Source organism: Pholis gunnellus (genome assembly GCF_910591455.1).
Source record: "Pholis gunnellus genome assembly, chromosome: 9".
In the NCBI taxonomy this organism is placed as follows: Eukaryota; Metazoa; Chordata; class Actinopteri; order Perciformes; family Pholidae; genus Pholis; species Pholis gunnellus.
The window spans coordinates 11,696,969-11,715,727 of NC_136535.1; positions in this window are offsets into that span (position 1 = coordinate 11,696,969).

The following is an 18,759-nucleotide window of genomic DNA, read 5'->3' on the forward strand; positions in this document are numbered from 1 at the left end:
CGTGTCGGAAACTGGCAAGTGAGAGTTGGCTGCGAAGCGTCCTTTAAATGTAAATCATTACGCTTTTCAAAACATCCATTAATGCTCAATCTTGTGAAAGGTACATCGTTTCAATTGATCAAGTCTCGAATGTGGTATCAATGTGTTAGGAGCTCCTTGATGTTAAGAAATATTCTCCACAGCTCACATAAATTCAACCGACAGATGTTATGTTCCTGTTCTTATTTACAGATCACAATGTTTGGCTACCCAAGATTCAGATTTTCCAGCCTGATAATGTTTAAGTGTAAAGGCAGAGCCCTGTTTGAGTCGAACAGAAGCATTGAAGCGTTCTTTTACTTGACTACAGGAGGAGAAAGTCCACAAAGAGAGGAGTCTGCTCCTTCTCCTTCATTGAGAGTGAAACAGCTGTGTACACAATGCGAAGATGAAACTTGAATATTCCAGTAATGTTTGTCGCTTTTGTTTGGCTTGATTTGCTGGACGGTAAACTTCTATCATACCGAGTATACCTTATGCATTTCTACCTCATTGTCTCGCATTGTACAAACTTGTAATCATCACTAAACTACCTAACCTTGATCATGTTTTAAATATAGCTGTGCAATGGGTTTTGGAGAACAAAATGAAGGAATGGACAAAATATATTATCTCTACAGGAGTGCAGATGTCTGTTTGAACAGAGGAGACTGACAGATTATATTAGGCCCATTCTCTCTCACTATAAATCACTAATCGTGGTAGGATGGTAATTTTTAGCACCGCAACCCAATTCTTACAAAGTTTGACATATTGTACCTCATGAATGCTAAATTGAAAGTGAAAATCAACTTTTGCTGCTTCAGCTTGATACAGGGTGCTGGCTGCGGCAGTGATTTGCTTCTGTGTCTTATTTGAGAATCTAGTGGGATCCAAAGTGAGGAAATGCTAAGGTAGTACAGTACATTTGATTTCAAGGGAAGAGAGGCTGTAACCCTGCAGGAACAGAATCGCTTTCAATTAACTCCTGCACTCTACTATAACAAAAAATCCCCAAAGTCAGTATGATACTCCAGTGTACATTTAAGAGGGCTATGTAGCGAGGGCTTTTCTGACCTGTGGTTTAGACCCAGTGACAGGGGTCGGGCCAAACTCCTCCCGTCTGGGTTATCGGTCTCTGACAGCCCGCTGCTCTCTGATGGCTGCTGCCGTCACAGGAGCATGCATCATACACTTGTCAAAGCGCCTCTCCTCCACCCACCCCCTTTCCGCTGAAAGTCAACACCGCAGTCTCACCACTCGTGTATTTACGTGCTCGCAGACACCCTCACAAGACGTGCATACACGCGAGCACATGCAGTACACATACACAGACACCGTTCCCTTTATGGTGACAAATCCTGCCTGAGCTGGCTCCCATCTGTGAGTCATGTCGTGGTGTGTTGTACCAGTCAAACTCCCCCGTCATCTGCCTTTCACAGATGGATCTGCGGGGTGTGCAAGGGCCTTGTTTGGTGGCCACGATTGAGGGACAGTTTGGATGCAAACCTCCCATGATCCGGATTGAGAACAATCACATATTTCCCAAGCTTTGATGTGTAAGGGGGCAGCTCTCCAACACGGGGGTCAGGTTAATCATCATGGCTTGACTGGGTTTAATCCATTAAACCATGAGCTCACCCCTACATAGCGTGGTTCGCTGAATCTCTGCACTGATCCTTTTTTTCTCTCTATACATATCCGTTCTTACACCCTGGCTTCTATTTGCCCCTATAATGGGATTAACTCCAGTGACACCAATCTGAAATCTAGCTTTAAACTCTGCGGGGTAAGTACTATTCCAATGGTTATTCCCAAAAGGGATAAAACATGGCTTGGGTTATACAATTAGGTCCCCTTCCCCAACCTCAATGTAAATGATGACAAATTAATGATAAATAACTCTGCGTATGCACTTCTTGTTTTCTGCCAGCCCGGTCAAGATGCCTCCAGTAACATAAAAAACGACTGACAAACCCTGTTAATTAATGTCTGTTAGAATATGTCGAGGACGCTGTCATAAATAATGGATGCTGTCAACTTCATTGAAACCTAACACCGCCTCGACAACTTTGGGTCTGTGCAGCAAACAATGCATTGTCCAGCTATTACTTGTTTTGGCAATAAAACTGAGATAGCTTTACTCCACGCCCACACTACAACACAATACGTTCTCAGTTGTTATTTGTGTACCCACCGCTAACTCTTGAAACACAGCTATTAAACAAGTTCATCAAGCTCTTTTCTACTTCATTATAAAATCAACGCGGAACAATTGACCTTGGTGGAGCAAAAACCCTTTCACTCCTCTCGGCTTGATTCTCTCCTCATGGTGCAACAAGACATTAGAAAGACGTTCCATTGCTTCCACAGCCATTAGCGATACATTTTCTTAGCTGTCAAAGGCATCATAATACAAGGGCATCTAGTTTGGATTCATACAAATACAAAAATGTGCGTAAAAGCGTAGGGTTGATGCCGATTAATGTGGGGATGCAGTGAACTGTTAATAACCACGTTTGACCTCGTTTGTATGAATGTGCCAGAAGGATTTGTACGATGCTGATGTTGTTCTTTCTTAGAAGGACATCATTTGTATTTTGTCTTTTCGTTGTGATTTAAATTGATTCATACCCTGCACTCCTTATGCATATCGATTAAAAACAATCTTCAGCATTGCTTGATAGTTTAAAATAACCTGGGCCAATTGTTGCTGGCTGTAGATTGCAGTAAATGTTTGATTGGACATAAAAAAAATATTTTATATTATATTTATAATACAAACTGTATTTTACATTTAATTTTAGTCACCATTCCCAAATGCTAACATAAATTTGCATACAAATATGAAATGGTACAGGAACCAGCACTATAAAGGTGCCAACAGTTTAGCTTCATTGTGAGATAATCCATTGCGAGCTTACATCAGTATACTTTATGTGCGACATGGTAAAACCAAGGAAATTGCATGAGAGCTTTTCAAAGGGCACAGTATGTGTACAGAACAGTATAGCAGTGCTGCATGCATTTAACAGACACACGCTGCTTTTAAAAGGGTTCAAAGTATAGCAGTCTATAGAAAGGCAGTATTAAGATTATTTGACATGCTGTTAGGAGTGTTTTTTGGTTAAGAGAGTGTAGAGAGTTCAATCATGGTTTAACATTACACCTTCATCACAGGACTGTATGGAATATATTATCTAGATGAAATGCAGTTGAGTCTTCACATGAGTCAGTTGGATATTCTGAAATTGAACCAACTTTCTACTTCCTTTTTAATTCTTTACACCTGATTTTATGGGATTTGTATTCACTATTTAAAGCTGTTAAGGCAGGCTGTCTTGCAAGTCCTTTTATTTATTCACATAAACCTAAAACCTTTATCTCTCTGTCTCTCTGTCTCTAGCTCTGTCTCTCTGTCTATATATATATATTATTTATTATTTTATTCTTATTATTGTGGTTTTCTTTACTTGTTTCTCTCCACTTGAATATAGGCATTGTAAAGGTGTCATAAATGGCTTTATCGGTTATACCGATCTATGAAGCATCAGTACATGATTCATTATCTATTAATAGATTAATTACCATGTTATAAAGGGTGACGAATAAGAAAGTAGTACCAACCTACTGTATATACTGCAGGTCTTTTCTCTGTCCAAGTAAGCGCTCTATCGAGAGACTCCACCTGCACCTGAGGGCGTACCATTTTGATTGACATTTCTGAGCAATTTCTTTGCAAATAGTCTGTTGACCACAGTCCCATTCCATCGTGGCCTGTCTGCCTTTCGCGGCCCCTCCTCAGAATCTGGTGGATGGTGTTGAGAGCATTTGGCCAGTAATGTCATTTATTCATGCAGACACATGCTCATGTTTCTTTTCCTCTCCTCCTGAAGCCTTTTTATGAGGCACAGATATTCTGTACTGGACATATTATGGACTTAGAATATAAAGGAGAAAACTCCACATGTGATGTTTGCTCTCCAAAAATCTTAGTGTAACATGGAAGAATTTAAATGGGTTAAAATCAGTCTTGAAAATTGACAAAGAATACTCGGCGTGAATGTCTGACAGGAGGTCCAATACACATAGTGCCAAAGAAATAGGATGACTGTCAAAAAACAAATCGGTTATTGTCTTTTCATGAATCCCTGCAGTAAACAGTGAGCTTTCATTACCTTTCTATCAGAACATTTTCCAGCTTATCTTAATGGAAATCTGCAGCTTTGTTGTGGTGAAAACCAAGAGAGGCTTGAGCTGTATCTGTATGGAATGCAACATGAATCAATAGATGAAAAGCAAAAAAAATATATTGTATAACCCATCCATACAGGAAAGAGGAGATCATTTAAAAGTGCTATATTCAAGATTGGTAGGCACAACTATTGTTGTGCCAGCAGCTCGCAGCCAACAGTGTTAGCAGCGTGAACAGTGCAAACTATGGCGATAGTGCTGACGGAGCAAACAGTGTTTACCTTAAGGGGAACCAGAGGGTGGGCACTTCCGCGACGGTCGGGACGGCATTATCAGCTGTAACCGGTGTGTGAGCACAAAGCGGCGGCCGTGAGCTAAACAGTGGGGCACGCTCACATGCAACAACATGCACTAAAAGCACGCGCAGCCGGCCCGGCTCTGTAAACAAAGCAAGGACAAGCTCGGATAATATACACACAGAGGGAGATCGACTTCGTTCTCTGCTCAGGTAGACATTACTCCACTATATCTTTGCATAGCAAATTGTTGTCTGCTGCTATATTAATGCTCTGAATCCTGCATTTATATTGCACATTTAAGTTACTTTAATATGAAAACAGCAACAAACAGGTTTCGCCCCGTGTGCCTTTTATGCCCATCATATTCAGCAGCACATTCCTTATCAGTGATGCTTTTTTTATCCTTTGAACCTGTTTCATGGTCATGGCACATCTTCAGTGACGTGTGGAAAAGGTCCACGGTGAGGCACGAAATGGATTGGGCGTCCATGGTAGCTAATTCTGATTCATGGAATTGAGAGAGCTGTGTTAAGGATGTTAGGCATTTAAGAGTTGTCTTCTTCACGGGATTATCTGCGAAGGAGGAAGTCAGTATTCAGACAGAGCTGACTGGCACGGCGAGATCAGCTTCCATCCAAGTAGAACACTTCTTCAGGCATGCAAAACATGCAGACTTAAGTCACATAATCCCTTTCAATATTAGCAAGGATGTCAATACGCTGACATAAATGGATAGGATACAACAGTTTTGCAGGCTTACTGTTGTTGCCGATCACAGTGTTTGCAGTGGTAGCTGGCAGGTTGCTATTATTAGCCACTGCGGTGATATAAATGTTACTGTTGATCCACTGACACTATGACGACAAAACATGTTTAAACCGTTGGTGAAATGCTATCCCGTCGAATAAAATATCATCAAGAGGATTCCGGGCTGCGTTTTATTCGTTGCACTGACGTTGTGGCTTTTATGAGGCCTGCAGACATTGGAGTAAATAACTGGACACACAAAGCTAACACTCAAGCACAACTCTGGGACTAAACAGACAATGGAGCTCCGCAAATATGGAGTTCAAATGAGTGGATCATAACAGGGCTTTTCTGGTGTTTTGTGGAAACACTGCTTTGTCAGTGTGACTAAGCAAGGCTGTCCAAGTCCAGCTAACCATGACTGTCAGCTAGCGCTATATGAAAACAATCGCTTTTCAAAGCAAGTGTCTTCAGGCACAATGTTGACGTTACACATTCAGATGTTGCTAAATGTTGAAAATGGCATTGTCTTCGCTTCCTTTTTGCACTGCCAAGCATTTGAAATCCTGCACTTAACATATTGGAAATGGCATTCAGTGTTAAACATATTTCAGGATGTTCTCCTTGCATCCTGTCAATGTTTGCTGCTGCAGCAGTCCAGATTCTTCATGATAGTCATTAAAGTTTCATTGTATATCTTCTTACCTTATCACAGACTAGAATCTGGACATAACGATTTCATCGATCAGTTGAAGGTTTTAATTTCTTGAATGTGGAAACCTGGAACATTTGAAAATAGCCGAGCATTTATCTATACTTGCTCATTCCTCTATCTTATTCCTATAGCAGCACATCTGGGGTGAAAACATAACATTGGAGTTGTGTTCAGTTCAAAAGAAAAGTTATATTGGAGGAAAACCGCGTTGTATGCCCTCATGCTTTAATACGAAGGGATCTGTTCTTGTTTTAGTCTCCCCATTTGATAATAACTTGCTATTTGGACATGGTTTGCTGTGTTTGGGATATTTTGAAAATTGCACTACAGCATATCGTCGTTCACATCATTAGATTGGTGGTAATAAGCTGTGGGCCATAAATGACACTTTTGGGTTTCAAATGGTCCTCAAAATGCCTTTAACTTTGCCTCTACAGAATACTTAAAAGCAAATCTTTTCACTTTCCATTTTCAACCCCGACAAAGCTATAAGCTACCTCTCATCAGACTCCTTACTTGTGTTGAATCGTTTTCTTTTTAATTCAATGGGCACAACATTCAATGATTACTTTGATCAGTGCACTGACTGCCTTTATGTAGCAGAGTTCTTTTTATTGCGTCTCCAGGCAGCAACAAGGCAAAGCAGCTGTCTGTGGAAGACATATCCTTGGCTTCTTCTTTTGCTTCTTTATGTATTGGAACCTCTTGAAACGCAGGTGTTGTTGTAAGTTTTGTCCACGTGCCTTTTGTGGGTGTTTTTGGCCTCAGGACAAGTTTTATTGCGCCAAGGTTGGTGAGGGCACAATGATTTCCCCAAACAGCTGTTTTGACCTGTCGGTGCCAAGGAAATATGAGGAAAATAACCCCTTTTAAAAGGTGCTTCATGGAGGCTGAGGTTGTGTTTGTGCAGATTATGGGATGCAGCATGGTATCCATTTTGTCAAGTTGAGGATGTATTTCCTCAGACCACATCTAAATGTAAAAGGATGTGCCATTAGATTGTTGTAGAGCTTTAATTGGTGAAGACACACATCACAAAATCACAAAAAAAACTTGAAAAAAAATCTAAAACTCATATAATATGGTCATCCAACATTAAATGTAATTATATTATATATATTTTATTATAATTTGTTTAATCAATGATTGATCTATGCCTACAATATGCTAGAAAACGTCATGTAGGATGTGGTTGAAGACTTCTAGCCATCAGCGCGAATGACACGTTCCAGCTGTCACTAATTTAAAGGATGTGCTGCATGTTTTTAATGTGAAATAAGTAACACAAGGATTCAAATCAATGAACATAATTTTATTATGATGTTAGTTATAACCTAGCAGTTAATAGTTTTGTTGTTTGATAAATAACTACCTGCACGTATTGACGGACAGAATGATACATTTAGCTGTCTCCTGATTTAAAAAAATCTAAATACATTTTAACAGGGACATGATGTACCCTAGGGAGAATATTTGCAATGCGGTATAATCACATTTGGCGTGCTTTTGGCCTTGTCACATCCACAGGAACAGTTTAGCTACTCAAAGGACAAGACGGACTTGATTCTCCTCGCAGCCATTTAGGAAACAGTCTGCTGCTTTTAAATGGGACAGCTGACATGATCTGCCATTAAGTGCTTATCCCAACCCTGCCTGTAGAGATACTGTAGATTTATTCATTCATTTTTGAGAGCCTAAGCGCAAACATGAGCAAAAAAACGGTGGGTTTATGAAAAATGTATTCATTTCCAGTGTATTGAGCGAGTTTCAATTCTACCGATGCAAAGTATTGTTTTAAGTACTAGTGTCAATTGGATCTGCACAAAAAAAATCACTTTCAGGTTCAGATCGCGCTCCGGCCACATGATGATTAACGCATGCTCTATCTGCTGCACTGCTGCTGTCCTGTGCATGCACTTATGTATGTGTCACCTTCATTCTAGTTCAGAATATTCACACAATTCGCTTTTTTTGTTATTTACTATTAAAAGCTTGTGTTGTATCATGCATATTAAAAGAGAACTAATGCGCAAATCATTTGGTGATAAATGCATCCAGTAGAAGGCTATTAATGATGCATTTACAAGCCGGAGTGAGAACTGTGACACTGAGAACGTGGTGCATTGCTCTGTGAAAGTAGGAAGCCTTAAGCAAGCCCGTCCTCCTTGCACACCATCTCTCATACTAGCTGATTATTTATGTGGTACCGGTAAATGTGCTGAGCAGTGGTAAGCGTATAAATAGCAGTACGGACATCATCAGAGGCTTCAGCTCACAAGGGGGAAAAGGGGAGGGGAAAGAGCTTACTACCAGAGCATCAGATCATGAGCAGCGAAGACGATCCTCCCTGACTCATCAAGAACAGAGGGAAACTCTGATCCCTCGCATGCTCGTCTTGTCTGCGTGGTGAAGACTCATGTGTAACCCCGCTGACCTCTGTGGCCACTGGTGCACAAACATTGCGTCGTGATTATTGCATAGTTATTCACGTGACGTGACAAAAGTGCATTATTCAATTACCATGTTCACCTTGGTTCACTGACTTATATATGCGGCACATGGGTTATGATAACACAGACATGCAAGTGTAACACTTTTTAAATGTATTATTTCAGTAAAAATAGCTGCATAACCAGAGCAATTATTAGAGCGTATATTATTTGATGTGATTCTCTCAGGCAACTTGTATTATTGCTCAGTGTCACACCACGACGAGACTTTCCTTCCTAACAAAGGAGTCACAACACCCTAGCCATGGTAAATATTAAAGTTAAACACCACATTTATTTTTCCCTCGTCGTTTTACACAGCCATCGCCATCGCCATGGCGTTCTCATGTGCTCCAGCTCTCTGCAGTAGGCAGCCCACAGTACAGGCCTCCACTTTGCCGCGGGTTGTTGCTTTTGTCTGGAGCTCTCTCATCTCTGGAGGTCACACTGGCTGCCCTGAAGGTACTGGTAATGGTCAGTGTGCCAACTGTGTGGGCATGCTAAGAGAACCATATGCTGTCTGTTAAATCACACTCAGTGGAGGCTGCAGTGTAACACGGCTGTTTGGTATCTCATGAAATATGCTTAAAAAGCCATCAGTAAGCCACGTGTTGGAGCAGGTATTTATAGCATCCTTTCCTTTCTCGACATGTCACCTCTTGATTTGTATTCAACACTGATCGCTTCAAGAGCGGGGGATTAAAGAAGCAGAATAACCAGGCCTGGCTCACAGTATATGTGATAGCCTCTCGCCACTATTTATCCAACTGGTTAAGTTCACCCTAGCTTGAGATCAAATATGTGTTTCTATATATGCTTTTTATCGGAGGTCTTATAATGGCAATGTGGGTCCTGGCCTCAAAATGTTTATTTTAGCCTTGTGGCAAGTCAAGCCGAATAATAGAGAAGTATATGTCCTGTGTGCCTAGCATTTTCACACTGCGATAGAAAGGCCCCGGTAGTAGGTTCTTTTTCACTCCTCATTAACAATTCTAGAGGGTGTTTCGACTGGGAGGCGATAATGTTTCTAGTCCCTCACCAAAGACTAACAGGTACTGCACAATACAGGCAGTAGAATGTTGCAGTTTACGGTATGCAATTGTTTTCGTTTCTGTTGAATGCCCACCTTCAAACTAAAGTCAGTGGAAATATGTCAGCTGAAACGTCCATTTTGTTACAATGTGGAGACATAATCAAAGCTTACAGTCATCCAAGCGCCTGCCTTACCCTGTGTGCTGAATCTTCGAGGCCCTGAAACACCGAACAAATAGCTGTTTGTCCTTGAGGATGAAATGAGAAGGCTGGGTTGCTACACTGGGTTTAGAAAAAGAGGGAAAAGCAAACCACCACCCTGACAGCTGCAGTTTTACTGAACCATCTATCATGCTTCATCTTATATATAGTTTAATGACCGTGCATGGATCTGAAGTTGTGATATGGTTTTACACATTAAACTATTAGCTTGTTAATTGATTATTCATTTGACAGAAAATGAATTCGCAAATATTTTCACGATCTATTTAAGTCATTTTTGATAGTAAAGAAAAACATAGTAATTTGAACATTTCACTTTAGGCTCTGAAAGATTATAATGGAGACTTTATGGGGGCGACTGTGGCTGAGTGGAGAGCAGGGCAGTCTTTCAACCAGAGGGTTGGCGATTCAAACACTGGTTGTATGTCGATGTGTCCTTGAGCAAGACACTTAAACCCAAAATTGCTCCCGTAGCTGTCTGAATTGTAAGTCGCTTCGACTGTAATGTATTAATCAAATGATGATTAGCCTTGTATGTTCTTAATGATACCAGTTGCATGTCCTCTGTATTAATAATCCTGCTGCATTGGCACAGATATGTGACATGGCTGAAGGGAGCATATGCGCCTGTTGATCATCGAAGGATATTTTGGAGCAAAAATGATTTGGTTTTTAAACGTGCAACGTTTTCCTCCTCCGCTGCAAAAGACACGCCCTACTACCAGTGTTTCTAATTAGAAAAAAAAAACAATAAGTAAAATGTAGAGAAGCAATTCCTCTCACAAACCTAATAGCTGTGTCGTTCAACTGAAGCCTCTGTGCGTGCAGCGTATGTGTTTGGTGTGTCTGCGTGGGAGTTTGATGAATAGATGGAGGGGCAGTTAGCATGCAGTCGCAATGTCTAAGATTACAGCTAAGGCGGCAGGAATAGCTCCGGTGATATTTGCAGTGTGTGTGTGTGTGTGTGTGTGTGTGTGTGTGCAGCAGGTTTTAATCAGTTCCTCAGTGTTGAGGTAACATGAACATAAGATGGACGTCTCAGTGAAGTGCGACATGCATGAAATTGTACTTCTCACGTCACCGTCTTAGGTCAGTCAGAAAGCTGGCCGTTGGACGTTACTTAATGACATTTTGAAAGTAAAGGATTTAAGTTGCATAAAAAACTACCCACACGGAATGATATATCAGTGATTTCTTAATAGCACTAGGTAGCTTTTAGATTAAGCTAAATGGAATACCACCCACGTGTTGAGTTAACTCTTGTAGTTGAGAAGAGGGATGTCTCTTAGATGTAATGGATGGCTTACTGAACAACCTTTGATGGTTGCTCTCAATGTTAGGGTCTTTTGTGAAGGGTGCACTTGTTTACACAGAAGTGAGAGTTAGGGTTGGTAAATATGTCTTGCTTGGACAAGCACAATGTGTTGCTTTGGCTGGGGCTGATAACAAAAAGGACTGTTGAGATCCTAATCAAGATTGTTGCTTTGGCAATTAAATCTGACAGAGGAGAATCGGAGCAATTCCGCCGTTGTCATTATTCCTGAAAAGAAATAGGTGGAAAGTGGTCCCTTTTTCTTCATTTACAAAAGCTTCAATTAACTGTAATAGCTCCATGTACGCCTTTAGTTGTGCACTTGGGAAAGAGAGAACACATTGTGGGTCCCTTGAATTGTTTGAGTCTATATACAGTATTGCAGCAGTTGAAATGAGTTCCAAGAAGTTTTATTTGTGTAGACTCTGAAAACTATTTACTGCTAAAATGTTTAGTTTGGCAGCTAAGTTCCTGCATGAGATTGATGACGTGCATGAACGCATTGCACCAGAGACACTTAAAAGTTGGTCTTTTTTGCAACTGCGTATATTCGTGAACAGCATTTATGTGCTCTCAGCTGGTAAAATTACCAGAAAAGATAAGTAAAGTACATCATGGCAGTTAAATGCAGCCTGATTTTCTGAGGACAGTGAGTGGAATAACTATGGAGCTTTTTTCCTATCACATTTAAGAAACCATGCTCTTGAATAAAGATTGGAAAAAAGCTAAAGAATGAGTGATACTTTATATTTATAGACTTTGGATAGTGGTTTTTTTATGCCTTTCCAGAACTCAATACACAAGGATAAAAGTGCGAGGGATGGAGTAAACTGTGTGTTTATCTGTTGTGACATGAGCTGCAATTTATGGCATGTCCGACTAATGTCCTTCTCTTTATTAGATTTGGAGAAATGGAAGTTTGGAAAGTTAACACTTCTGCAACACAGTTGTTAGCGCTCATGCTAAAAGCCTTTTCTCTTGTAATATTAAAAGTGAAACATGCTGAAAATATAAACAAGCGTATAGAGGAAGCAGAATCTTACGTTTTTCCTCATCATTCTTATAACACAAGGACTAGCTTTACGCTGCAATTAAGAACCGCTGAATGTTCTACGTCTTCTATGTGGATGTTTATTCCTCTTTTTAGAGGCTGGTGCGAATGCGGACCTGTTGTTTGGGACATCAAGCTTTAGACAAATTCCTCCATTATATCGTGAATTTAGCCTTCAAGTGCACATTCAAGACTCCTTTTCCAAGATTAACATTTTTAAACAAGTCAGTTGACTTAAAAAGTCAGTCAGAGAAGGTGATGTTTTCAACTAACGTTTGGAGCTAATAGCTTAATTAGCTAGCTAGCTACTGCTGATAAAATCTCCGAACCACAGTTGTCAATTTGTAGAGCAAAATGAACGGTTGATGCTAAATATAAGAGGCCTGCTTTTATCTACCTCTGTTTGAAATCAAAGACCCGTTGTTGAAAAAGTTTCTAACACTTCTCACTGTAAGCTACATTTAATTTGATGGGTTAAAATTTAAGTATATACACCGGAATGGAAGACAACTCATTAAAAAAAGTTTCATTAGTTAGACAAGAAAATAGAAGGAGGAATTTGAATTTACAATGTAATCAAAAACATGTTTTTGACCTTTATTTGGCATATGCCGAAAGAAAGCACAAAAATGTACATGGTGACATAGTTTTAAATGACATCTTTAAATAAACTGGATACAAATATAACAATGTGTATTTCCTTCCATGATGTGGACCTGGGATAAGGTTATGTGTCATCCCACTTCAAGTCGTCCACTTGTAAAAACCTGTTGAACACCTTGGCCTTTTAGTTCGAAGGCGGTAAATGTTCATATTTTTCAGCAGTGGTAGACTAGATTGGTTCGCGAGTTTAACATAGAGCCGTACAATTAATGCAGCTGTCAGGAATTAATTTACTTTAGGACTTTTTTTTAATTTAACATAATGTGTCTTGTGCGTGTACCACTCATATATGTTTCAACTCCATGGTGGATGTGGAGCTTGTTGCAGTATTGGACTGAATTTAACTGGAATGTATTTCTACTCTCATTGTCACTTACTGTATGATAGCTCTCTGTCACTCTATTACATTCATTGGCTATATTTAACCTGATATGGTAAATGCATAGGGTTTGTTAATGGTGGCAGTCTAATAATACACTATATAATGACTCAACATTATACAAGGACCCATTGCTTATTTTGCAGCACAAATGAAGAGTGCAAAACCTACAGATGGTACATGTTCGATTCATTGAATCTATTCATTGAATCCATTCATTGCATTTAATAGTTGGGAGGACCAAAATACACATGTGAAAGAAAAAACTAACCGCAAGATGTAAGTACCCCAGAGTACAATCCAAGGTTAGTCATTACACAAGCTAAAGACAAATAGCGGTTGTGTGTATAAAGCAGGAATCGTCTGTAAAGAAGAAGGAACGTAAAATTATATTTGTGCTGCAATTTCTCCTCTTTTAAATTCCCTCATGCAAAGCGGCTGTGGGCAGAAAATGGTTGTTCCGCTGCTTCAGAAATATCAAATCATTTGTATTGAGTCTGGAATGAAATCAAATATTGAACTATAAATTGAACCTTTTTATGATTCTGACACTATTACAACTGGTGCCGTATGGCCCCCAATGTTATTTGTACTTGCACATTAAGGTGTGACCGTTTATTTCTCTCTGCAGACTGCTTTGAAGTGAACCCCGTGAGGAGCATCCAAAACGACTCAATATTCTGGTGAGTTCCCAAATTGAAATTAAAACCCTCTTCACATTTACATAATATACGACCACACATATCCCATCCAGGCTGAGAACATGAGCAGAAACGGATGGGGCAAAGGGGATAGAAGGGAGGAGGCTTTGAGGCTGTTTGTCACTCTCTGGCGAATTCACATAGAATGGATTGCGGCCGCTGATAGCACCATGGATTGCACACGGCTTCCTCTTGTCTTATTTGTCCAGGTTCAGCAGCCGCAAAATCTGCGCAATCCTCTTGTGAATTCGCCCTTCAGTTTTTATTTCCGCATGGGTCAGTGTGTTTGACTCCCCATGCATGCATATTCTCACCACATCAAACGCAAAGGCACACCCTGCAGTTCTACCCATTTTCTTCCCCTTTCCTCCCACACATTCAGCATCTCATTCTTTTCCTCCGCTCTCTGTCACATGCAGACTTAACCACATGTTCAGATGCAGGGAGAGCGCTTCCGCAGAGTGACACTGTTAGCTATCCTCTCACATAGGCAGGGTTGGGCTGGCGCCACGGCTGTTTGCCTCATAGCCTGCGCAATGGGAGTCGGCTCCATTATCAGAGCTACTGCTTCGCCACCCTGCAGCAAACCCAGCATCCTCTGCTCCTGCAGATTTAATTTCTTATCTCAATAGGGAAAACAGACCCTCTGATGAACGGCAGAAAAACACCCTGGGCTGCTGTGAACACGGATTGAGAATACATACAATAGATGGTTTGATGAACTTGTGAACGGGGCATAGCATTAATATTCCTCACAGGAATTTATGGTTGGACATAGGTATTCAAGGGAATTTGCTTTACACTCTAAATAATTATACAGGCAAGGGAAGCTCTCTGCTCCATTAATCCAGCGGTGAGGCAATTATTTATGGTGCCGCCATCAAGGACATATCAAGCGTTGAATGTCACATCATTTGTGCTTCACATTCTATGTCTCTATGTGGGCAGACAAAGACAGCTGTTCAACTGCTGTTCTCTCACATGACATAAACTTAGCAAGAACCGGTGCCACACGTGGGCGGCTTCTGGTAAAAGTCTTCACCTCTCGTCGAAGAGCGTTGCTTTATATTCTTCATGACATGTTTTCATAAATGCCTTGGTGGGGGGGGGGGGGGGGGGGGGGGGGGGGGGGACAAAAGGAAGAGTTCTTTCTTGCTCCATTCGCTTAGAAGTCTGTGATGAATGCCAAAGATTTGACTTGTTGTGGCTTTTGCAGCCCTTTTCTAGCAGCTTCGTCAATGTCATGCGTAGCCACTGCAGTGGTAATTGTGTGGCTCTAAAACAAAAGGTATAATGTGAGCACAAATATGTCCTGTAACTTGATATACCCATGGCTAAATTGGTTTTCTCGTGTAATCACCAGGTAGGGCTGAACTTACTGATAGTAGCACTGATCTTATTTGTGGTCTAACGAGTCAAGAGTCATTTATTGCCATCATTAAAGCTCTGAGATCTTCTCTGCTTTGCAGTTCATTTAAAAATGTTACATAAAATATCCTTCTCTTTAAAGCACTTTATGCTTAAATACTTTTTTTATTATAGTGAATGCCCACTGCTGTGTTGTAAAAATACGTTTTCAATGCAACATAACTGTATGTGTGTTTGTGCAGGGGTAGAAACAGGTAAAAGAAAATCACACGGCTGTACAGACATCATATCAAAGCATGTTTGAGAGACATCACCACACGCCAGGCATGGCTGCTAAACGCTGCAGATATTGATTCTGATCGTTTTCAGATGGCTGGGGTTTACATAATGTGGCACCGTAAGAGGTAATTGATTTTTTCTTGCTTTGAACTGGCAGTCCTGCAGGATGCTGCTCTGCACAAGGGGAGTGTCCGACTTCAGCAATACTCTGGTGAGCAGAGATCGGCTGTATCAGCCACAGTCATTTGGCAATGGGGTAGAAATAGATAAGTTAATAACCACAGTATCAGCATTAACAAAACCTTATTTTTTTCACCTAGGAATTCAAATAAGAAAATGTAAAAACAAAATATGTTTTATGAAAAAAGCAGATCCTTAGTGAGGAAAACAGACTTTGAAACAGAGGCTTTTATTGGGTGATGTTAAATTACACACAAGTTGATGATTTTGGGTATGAGATTGTTCATTATCATCATATTCTTTACGGATGGGATTGTGATTTATTTTTGGTTGGGAACAGAGTGCAGGAAATGAGTTTGACATCTGATTACATGTGAGGTCCAGGTGACAATACTTTCATTATTTTCCTCTCTAACAAGCAGTTTTATGTAGAAAGACTGCTCAGAACAGAGTGCAACACACAGGGCTAATACAGATTCACAACTCTCTATCGTCTGGGTTTTCCATTTGTTATTGTCTTCATATGTCCTTGTTAGTGCAAATATGTCTGCTTTGTAGAGACGTTTGTATCGAGAAAAACATAGTAAACGCTATTTTTTGACACTTTGCTACCACAAAGACACAGCGCAGGTCTTTGAAAGCAGTAATGCAAATAGGCCTATGGAAAGTGATAGTGTGAGGAAAGGACACATTTTAATGTTTCTGCTGTTTCGTCTTCAAAGATGCACTGATTATCATGTTTCAAGCATTTTGATTAGATTGCTTCCTGCTCAAACTAAAAGATTGTGAAACAATCACATTTCTTATTTCTTTTTTACAGAGACAAAGTTGTCAAGTCGCAAGTAAAAAACAAACAAGGTTTATCAGGCTTACCCTAATTGCAGACAATGCATCAAACTGCTTGCTGAAAGCCGCAATATGAACACAGAAAACAAAAAAAGAAGAAAAGTAAGAATGCAGCAAAAAAAAATAAAAATAAGCGAGTAAATAAATAAATATGTAATTTAATTAGTGCTGATACTTTGGAAAATGCTTATTAAACAGTTCTCCTTCCCTTAAGTTTGGCAAAGGCTTAAAGCGTTACCTAAGGTTATAAAACTACCCATTGTTTTCTATATAGAATAAATCAATACCATCATGTTTAATAATAATCAACCAGCCCAAAGCAAGGTATTTTATAAATGATTGATTATGAGCAGCAATGCCGAGTTTACGGTTTTGTATTTAAGTGTGAAATACAGAGAGTATCAATGTATTACTCTTTATTAAAGTGTGTAAGATTTCACTTCGTTCTAAATGATGTTTTTCTCATGTTATCATACAGAAGGAAACGGCAAAACCAATTGACATGAGTCTTAATATCTTGTGGAAATTGGATTAACCTCTTTCCTCCATGAAAACACATTCAGCACGCCGAACATATCAGCACACCAAAGTATAGATTTTCGACTCACTTTGAAATTAGACTCTCTTCATGCAAATCACTGTTTTGATGTCTTTTGTTGGCATCTGCTGCTTTTCTCAGGGCGCTATAATTAAGCAGGAGGAGGCCGCAACCCTTCTTTATTCTGTGTCAGTTTGAGAAACTGCTGTTGCAAAACGCACTGTGTCAAAACAATACAAGTTGAACAACAGCTACATTCACCCACAATGAAATCCATTTTCAGTAGTGTGTGTATTGGAGGATTTGTGAATTATTCTTCATTACCGCAGCGGCATAGAGGTCTGAAAATGCACTAAAAAAAACACCGCACCGCATTTTGTATTAATCAAAGGCAACTATCATCATATAACTGCCTGAAAATGAGGATTCATTACTTACTTACATTTCTCTTCAGCTGGAAAACTTGATCTACTTTGAGCCCTTCTGCTGGTAATGGCTTAAGTCGTGACACCCCCAATTATAGATTAACGCATTAAAAACTGGGGGTTGAAACGATCGATGTTGAATTCAATTTAACAGAGTTAAAGCACCGTGGACTTATTTCAATTGTTTTCTGAAGTGTTGGGAGCAGCGCTCCATCACAACATAAATAATCCATTCGAATAACTGAAAAGATATGATATTTCTTTTATTTACTCTCCTCGTGTCACCACCCAGGTTAACGCCCACGGTGCGTCCCTTGATCTGACAACATCCTCAGGATGACTCTCATCTATCATCATTAAAGAGCACGGACCCAGGCACTTTGTCAGAGTTTGCAGTCCGGTGAAAAGGCACGAAAGGGGCAGAAACTAGATCTCATTGATGAACAACAGATTATGATGGAGAGGTGAGCAAACTTTCCTCTCATTCACTGCCCACATGTGCAGTGCAGCAAGACTTGCCATCTCACACGGCAGCAAATTGCTGTCTGATCCCAAAGACAAGGTGCAAATGGAATATCTGTAATATCAGATGATTAGCAGCTTTCTTCAGTGTGACTCATATTGTTGTAATGTGACATGTGAAAATGTGACAAAGATTCCCACCGAGTTCTATGACTTGAGAGCTTACCCCGACTGTTTCCTCAATTTGAGTTGGCCCACCTCTGACAGAGTTGTCTCCAAATTTAGAAACCTGTTTCGTGAACATGTTAACTCTCTACTTACAACCTCTCACGTCTGGTTGCGAATTCAAATTAAGTCCAAAACGTTACATTTCCTCCATGAATTTTTTCATTTGAAAGATTTTAAGTGACAAAAACTGCAGTTCTTCTTTTGGACACTTTAGGCTGGGCTCAAAAACGACCCCCTTAGACCCCCATGTAAAATGCCCAACTTTACAGCAGAATACAAAAATTGTCTTTGGTCTTCATCGCTAATTTCCCCGTTGATGACAACTGTACGAGGGTGTGAATTTAACTTACTCGTTTTACTTATTTAAAAGTTAAAGTTCGGTATAATTGAGGGCGTGGCCGCTCTGAGTGACAGGTGGGTGCCGTCTCAGGTCGCTACTTTGAAGCTGTCTCCTCTGCTGCGTCACCCAGCTCAGATACCTCTTCGCCCATTTTCCGATTAACCGGGAGTTAGGCGGTGTTTGTCACTGCCAAGATGGCGACAACTGGAGCCACGTACTTTGAGCTTCACAACGGCTATAGAAAGCTATGGGTGACGTCACAGAGACTACG